The sequence below is a fragment of the Malurus melanocephalus genome, unplaced genomic scaffold (assembly GCF_030028575.1).
Source record: "Malurus melanocephalus ecotype Western Australia unplaced genomic scaffold, MMel_1.1 scaffold_127, whole genome shotgun sequence".
Classification (NCBI taxonomy): Eukaryota; Metazoa; Chordata; class Aves; order Passeriformes; family Maluridae; genus Malurus; species Malurus melanocephalus.
Window position 1 is genome coordinate 1,949,725 of NW_026623359.1, and position 8,277 is coordinate 1,958,001.

Genomic DNA, 8,277 nt, shown 5'->3' on the forward strand with positions numbered 1-8,277 from the left:
CTCCAGCAGACTGAAGTCATGGTTCAGTCATTTCTTCCTCTTGAGCTCTCATAGAGGCAGGCAGTTCTTCATTTTGGGATGGCCTCTGGTCTAGGGGAAGGGAAAGCCTTCTAGGTTGCACCCATTTCACCTGCAAATGAAACAATAAATGGGAGAAAGTACAGTTCCTTCCTGCAGGTGACCAACCTGTGCCGCAGGTGCATCATCCAGAACTCTTGGACCAACATGTCATGGATAGAAAAGGATGGACCCAGGATGGACTAGGTCTGTGCAGAAACCAGCCATGGTTCTGTGCTCTTCAAAGTGGAGAATCACAGCAAGGTAACACAAGAATGACAAGAGCACATGAATGTTGACAAAAATGAGTCACCTCTGGAGCAGGGGGCTGGGGGAGGAGGGGTAAGATTGCCCAAAGGTAACATCTGACTGATTAGCATGGTAAAAACCTCTCTGCTGGGAGGGGCCCTTTTATGCCCTGGTGTAAAGAACTTGTCACTATCAGAGTGTGTGCAGGAATGCATAGGTTAAGTTGACCAATKAACAAGTTTTGTGCAACTTTTTCTTTGTTGTAAGTTCTATAAAAGCCTATAAACTCTAAAAAAAAAACAAAACCAAAAACAAAAACAAAAAAAACAAACAAAAAAAAAAACCAGCAGCTTTGCAAACTATCACCTAGCACCCTTTTCTGCTGAGTATGGTATCAAAAGTCAGAAGGTGGATCTTGGCTCTGTGGGCTCTTTGGGTCTGGCTCTCTGGGCAAGGACCTRAGCCCCAGCTGAGGGACAACAGTGCAATGGCTGGATGACAATCATTCCAGCTGGTGGATAAAAATACAGCAAAGCAAACTTAATATTTCTAGGGACAGCCAAGTGGAACTGAACAGGTTCTGATCTTAGGCTTCTTAGTCTTTTTAACCCATTTGGCCCCAAGTGTTGTCAATTCTGCACATTCCTTGACTCTGTGTTATTTGTGGAAAGGAGAAACAAAATCAAGATGGAAAAACAGGAAATCTAAAGCACAGCTCTAGAAGCAGAGAAAAGTTAACCCATCATTGTTTGCATATTGTCAAGTGATGGGTGCCAGGAGGGACTCAGGCAAAACACAATCTCCTTTCTGRCAGTAACTGTGTCTGCAGCACTGCACTGTGATTTCATTCTGTTGGGTGGGGGATGCTCTCCTGGGTCTCATCACTGTTCTGGGAGATACTGAGTGCCACATGAAAATAGATCTTATGAGCAATAAGGTGCTAAACAGAGCAAGAGGAGGACACCYGAGAATTTGCAGCTGACCTGAGGCCATGGCTTCTTATCTGGCTGGCCATCACCACACTGTCCTTGTCCCCATGGAGCTGCTCAGTGCATGGGGCTGGGACTGACCCAGGACCTTGCTCCTGGCTGGGGCTGAGATGGGTCCTGGTTACCAGGTCCTGCCCTGACAGACCTCCATGGGGAATCCCCATGGTCCCAGCACTGCAGAGCCACCAGCCCATGTGCTCAGACACTGGAATGGGGCCCAGGAACTGARTCTCCCCTTAAACTAATGTGACAGGGTGAGATAGACAAGGTCTCCTTCTGGGATTTCCCACATYATCCTCTAATGAAATAACTGAATTTTACTAAATAGAAGTCACCACAACATCCAGATGAGAATGTGGAAAGTCTGCTGAAAGATGGGGCCCCAGATGCTGCAAGGCAATGCAATTCATGCTGGTAGGTCTGCAGAYCCCCTGTGAATTTAAGGAGAGGTTCTCAAGGCAGGTGGCATTTTATTGAGATGGACATTTCTTAAGTTATTGTGAAAGACTTATAAAAAATGTACAAAAGTCATGTGAGAACAGGAAAGGCGTCAGGTGGGTTTATCCTAACCTTAAAAGAAGAGCAAATGGAAGTGTTGAGAGAAGTTCCCGTTGTCAAAAGCATGGATCTGTTGAATGATAGGGCTCATGTTAGAATGGAGTCTCTGGAACAAGGTGCTATTAGAAACGTTTGTCCTTCTGTTAAAGAAGTCACGCACTTAACCAGGGAATCCTGAGTATCAAATATATTTTTGCTGTGRTATCTGCTGTTTAAGCACATTGCTGTCAAATACAGGCTTTGGCATGAAACTGTGCAGTACAATCATCCCYATTCCAACAAACTGGTGGAAAACCTATCAAACTCACAGGAAACAGCTGTGGAAAGACAAGGAGAAGTGATCASAAGGCAGACAAATGGAGAATAAACATGGGAATGTTCAAGAGTCAGGAAATGGAAGYTGTCCTTTCGGAAGGAAACACAAGTATGTCATATATGAGCTAAACTGTCTGCAATAGCGTTCATCACAGGGTGAAGGATCTGGAGAACTGAGGGGAGTATAGAAATTCAGTTGTGTGGAAATACAAGATATGTTTTAAAGAGATGTATATTGCAGAGTCCCACGTAGGTGTGGGAATTCAAGTCAGGGATAACTTCATCTCAGAGGGACAAGTGCAGGAAGCTGTTCTCTGAACATTTATTTCTCATTTTTGAGCATTTGCTATGAGTAATAACCTTGCTGTGGTGGTTTATCTTCATGGTAAAAACACCCAAGCTGTTTCTCCCAATGAAGAACCTTCTTCCAGTTCTCATCTGCTGATGTTTTGCAAAACTAAAGCTGGCAACAACCGTGAATGGCCTGCCAGAAGCCAAGAGTAAGGTCACGGTGCRGAGAGCCAAGACAAAAGAAGCTCCAGGAGAGCTGGGATCCATGGGATTGTCACTTCTCTGTGGGGAGGAAGCTGCCTTTTTGGGTGGTACGAAACAATTGCCACAAGCAGCTGTGGGAAGCCTTGGCTGGGTGAGTTATCCCAGAGGACACATGGGAAACAGGCAGCATCTCCCCCAAAGCCAGAACAGAGAGCCCTGAGYTGGCTGCTCTGCCCAAGAAAGCCTCAGCCACAGTGGGCTGAGACAGCTGAGCCCCAGGGCATGGCACAGCCAGAACCAGGATCCTTCTGCTGCTCTGTGAGAGTGTGCTGATGTCTGGCTGGGGTCACCTCTACAGGCACACACTGCCTGGTGTCTCCTGTCTGCAGATGTATGTAGTATGTCAACCTCTAACAGAGCTCATCCCTTATATAAACTGCTGGGGAATAAACTCTAGAAAAATGCTTCAAAAGATYGTATTTTTCATAGAAGAGGCTGGAGTGGGTGGGGATTTCTTTCAGAAGTCGGTTGCCAAAAGAAAGGAAGAGGTTCTCAGTTCTTCTGGTTTAGATGCTGAGTCTCTCTGGAGCATGGCATAATTAATTTAACTCTTCTGCCCTTTCTTCCCTGCTGTGAAAACCAGACAGAATTCTCAATGCCAGGCAACTTTATTTAGAGTGTGAATTATTATACAGATCATAAATGCAATGTCAGAACTAACCATGACTGTGGAATGGCCTTTCTCCCAGTGCAAGCACCAGCTCTAAACAATTAATACTTTTGAGACTTGTATAAGCCCCCAGATTCACATGGGAATTTGGGACCAGGGAAACAGGAATACTGATTATAGAATCATCAGCAACTTTGCTGGACAAAGCACTGAACTCTTCTTCTTCAGCTCCTCCATCTCTAAACCTGGGATGTCTGTCGGTTTTACAGTCACGTAGTGAAGACTGATTTATTGTTTAATTTGTGTAAAGAATTAAATAAGTGCTAAGTATTATTATTATCAAGCCAGAAAGGTGAGTCAATGAGCCATTTCCCATCTGAGCTTGCCTTCAAGGTTTGATGTTTCTGACAGATTACAGGAATTGAATATCTGCCACAGGTTGTATTCATACAGGGATGCAAATAAAGCACTTTTTGTGGGCATTGTGTTGCTTCATGCCTTGTGCTTACAGAATAAAGGTGCATAGATTAAAACTACTTTAGGATGCACAGCATCTCCAGAGGCTTTGCCATTCTGGGAATCACAGCAGCAGGTTCCTGCAGACACATGAAGAGATGGGTGCATGAGGCAGAYCATGGAGAGGAGAGGATGTTTGGTTCTGCTCTCCTGCAGATTTCCTGGCTATCTTTAGCAGATAAGCTGGGAAAATCCTCACGGACCACTTTAGAGGAACTCAAATRTCACCCATGTGCTATGGCTGTTCAGGTAACACCCTCTGTCACTTAGGCTGTGCAGAGCTGTTGATTTCTAATTCCTGGACCATGACATCAAACAGGAGCTCACCTGTCTTTGCCACGTAGTCACGGTGTACAGTGGTAGTGTCAAGACCACTTTTGCTAATTATTCACTGAGAAGCATCATTGTTCTGATAYAAATCATTAATTTTTCTGAAACTTACGGCATGTATGCCAACCCTATGCTCTCCTGAACTGATCCCAAAGTCAAAGTTTGCAGTAATTACTCAACCACCCCCTGGCCTTTGCCTATTTTTCCTTGTCCCCTGCGGCCATGTTCATTCCAGTGGAAGTAATGATGGCCCGATCTAGTCCCCATCGAAAACAATGGGATCTCTGCCACTGCCTTAGAAATTGATATCCTAAAAGTCATACTGAAGAGGGAGTTTATCTAGATTCAGGTAGATTGTGACAATCAAAGCAAAATAGCGTCTTTCCAGAAGGAAAATGCCCTCTCTCAACACCTCTATGCAGAGATAACTGGGAAAAAATGTTTAATTTAACTTTACTTTTTGGGATTAGGACCTCACAAAAGCTTCTTCTCAGATACTTTGGGTTTGGTTATTTCAGAACCCAAAATAATTCACATTTGTTAGTGAAATATATCTTGTGGATTTTTTTCAATATTTATTTTTTTCAGTTGTGAGTGTCTAAAATGAAGTCCTGAAGCCATTTTCTAGTTATTTAAGTTAGCTGAAATAGATTTTAGAATACTGACCTTTTATAACATTCTACTGAGTTTGGGTTGCTTGTTTTGAAACTATCATTAATAATCCATTTCACCTTTTGGCACTAAAATGCCTGTGCAAATCTGGCCCACAATTCCCAAGGACAAGAGTAAGCAGAAATGGAAAGAACACCTGCAGTTTCTGTAAGAACTCTTCATGCATTTTTGGTGCTGTGAGCTCTTAATTTCATCAACATAACCACATTCTATTTGGAGAAATATGAAATCAGGTGTTTCAGAACTGATTTTTTTTGCTCCATTTCTTTTCAAGACTGAATGTAAGGAGTCAGTCAAATCCTAAATTCTGAGTCAGCTGTCAGTCCTTCTCAAGGGGATCAGCACTGGCACACGGTCTTGCCTGATCCTGTTTCCTCACACTCACCTGTTCCTCGTGTTTGCTTTAACCACTCCCTTGGCTTTGTGTCTCACTGCTGACTTGGCACCCTGCTTCATCTTGTCTTTTTTCCTAAAACAGCCTCCCACTCATGTCTGTCAAGTGCCCACCATCCCCCATGAAAAATACCTTTATCCCRAAGGAAGCTCCTTTGCAGCCTTCCCTCGGTGTCTCGGGGTGTGATCCTTGCCTCAGTGAGATGGTATCTGCCCCAATAAACTGTGCRTGTCTGTGCTCTGGAGTCAGCAGAAGGTCAGCAGGGCTGATGCCTGCTAGCTTTGGCTGGAAGTGGGTTTGTAATGGTTTTGCACTCCCATAGGCCTGGTGCTGACAGTCTAATTAAAAGCAATGATTTGCCACAGKGTTCTGGGATTTCCACTGATGCTGTTGCTCTGTTATTCTTGTTTGAAAATCTGCTGAGTTCTGGTGTTGTGTCTTTCCTGCTAGGAATCACCCTAAACCAGAATGATTCCACCATTACATGGAAGACGTGTTTATGTCCCACAAATGCTTTTTACATAGTATAATTGAGCTTTACAGACCCTTTTCTTGTACTGAATACGTTATAACCATTAGGATGAGTAATTAAAAAAAAATAAAGGGGACATCCCTCTAATYTGGTAAAAATTGATGGCAGCTACTGAGGCAGTCTTAGAAGGGACCCTAGAAAGACAGAAAACAATGAAGTTGGCTAGATACAGAACCTGCTATCTGCATATTATGCTTTAAAAAAGCAAAACTGTCTAGATACTGCATGATAAAGTCACTGGAAGAGAAGACCTTTTGGATCCATGGGCATTTACAGACAAGGACAGAATTGGGCGAAGAATCTAAAGATGTGATTTTCATCTTTATCACCTTGGTTCCTTAGTCCATTTCTAGATCTACTTCATTAGTTGTCTTTCATCCTAAAGACACCTTTCACACAAGATAGATTTTCCCATATGTGGTGGTGTTGCATATATCCTCCTTGTCCAGGTCCATCTCTTTGCCAAGAACATGTGAACAATAAAGGAAAGAAAGAGAAAGACAGCAGGCAGTAAAGGAAGTAAAGAGTTGGAAAAAACGTAGCTAACACCAGCATAAGAGAGAAAAGAAATGATGCAGATAAAGAATGATCTGCAGATAGGAGGAAGAACAAAAAGATATTAAAAACATAAGACTTACGTGTGCAGGCAAAAGGAAGGTCTGTACAAATTGGCACTGCTGACCAAGAAGAATTTCTATTGTGAATGTCCTCATGTTKGCAGGGAGCAGCGAAGTATCCTGGCTTGCCACGTAAATAGCTCTGGGATTCAGTTTGACCGGTTTTAACAGGTGGCCAGAGTAAATCACCGACCTGTCAAGCATAATGCCARACTAGATGAGATACATGGTGTTAGGGGTTAGCAGTAAGCCTGCAAAGCATGGAAGAAAGCATGGATCAGCAASGAAAATGGTGTCTGGACAACTGCCAAAACCCAACCAACTTCAGCCTTGTAAATTGATTGTAACAAATGGCAAACTTCTTTGTCTATAAATAAAAGGAGAACGAGGAAGAGGAAGCGGTTTCTGCTTTGCAGTGAAAACCAGCCGAGATGAAAGATAATATAGGTTTGGCTCCAAAACTAAATGAGTACTTCACTTGAGTTTGTCATTAGGACACCACGATAAAACCTGTGGGCAAAGACACCTTGTCTAATGAGAGAGTCTGTGTAAGTGAACACTACAGCAGTTGTGGTAGAAGCAAAAGCCAAAGGATTCACTGTGTACACACCACAGGGAGCTGATTGTATTTTTCTGGCAATATTGAAGAGTTTCTAGGTGAAATTGCTGTTACAATGAGCAGTCAGTCTACCGATCCAGCTTTGTATGTTCTGGCTGGAGGGTTGCAGTCCAATGTTTATTTTGGAGAGTGGATGAAAAGCCATCTGGGCACCTTGAGTCATTAATCTGACACAGAAGTAAATACATTTTCMAAAAAAGTGTGACTGAAATGCTAATTAAAGTCATGTAGGTAAATGGAAATGAAGAAATGCAATAGMAATTTATCTGAAGATAAAGACTCCAGAATTAACACATTTCTAAACAAATGATACCTTAGGAAACTGCAACAGATCTAGTTTACTTGGGTTTCTATGTTATTGTATCAAAGAAGATAACTACGCTAGGGTGAAAAAGAACTGGTTAAAAAGAGGATGGCAGCTAGGTACATCCTACAGGGAGCTGATGGGCTGGAGGGAGAAGTCCCTCTATAAAGGATGAGAATTCAGATGGGAAATAATTTATATCCTTATCAATGACCACAAGAGGAATGGCAAAAATCCAGAGTGTATTAGTAAAACATGATGATGGCCATCATAGGTGCAGAAAAGGACACGCCTAAGACCAAGTTTAATTTGCAAATTCGCAAATGCAGTGAAAAAGCACTTTTCCCCTTGGCCATTTCTGCAAGGTGGTCAGAATTTCTAAGGGGTCTCTGTCTCCAGTTACAAAGAAACAAGTGATTCTGCAGGAGGTAAATCTGCTTACTCTGTCTTGGCTGTGTTGGCTTTACCACATTACTCAGATGAAAAGCGATGTAAACATTTATTTTGGCCTGAGCATGACACCTGTAGAGCAGATCTGATGAACAGGATGACATCAGTTTTCATTTTCTGATCTCAGCCTGGGTGTAAAGATAAGAGATGGATAAACAGATAAACAGCTCTTGGGCAGGTCTGACACTCTTTGCATCAAGATGATGAAAACGAACAAAAGTGCAAAGAAATGAAGAAAATTGCAGTCTGAACACTCCTGAGATGACTCGACCATGGTAATGGTCATTGAAGGGTGGGTGGAAGAGAAGTTTAAGACAAGGCTGCCCCGGGTTTAGCTTGGGAGAGAGCAGCAGAGGGGGACTAGACTTCAGAGAAGTTGCATACAAATGGCTGTGGTCCTCCTTGGCTTGTATCAAGGTGCTCAGAAACTGAGCCAGCAGCAAGGGACAGGTGAGCCCTGGGGCTTTCTTGGCCGGGACCATCGCTGTACCTTCCTGTGCCAGGCCAGAG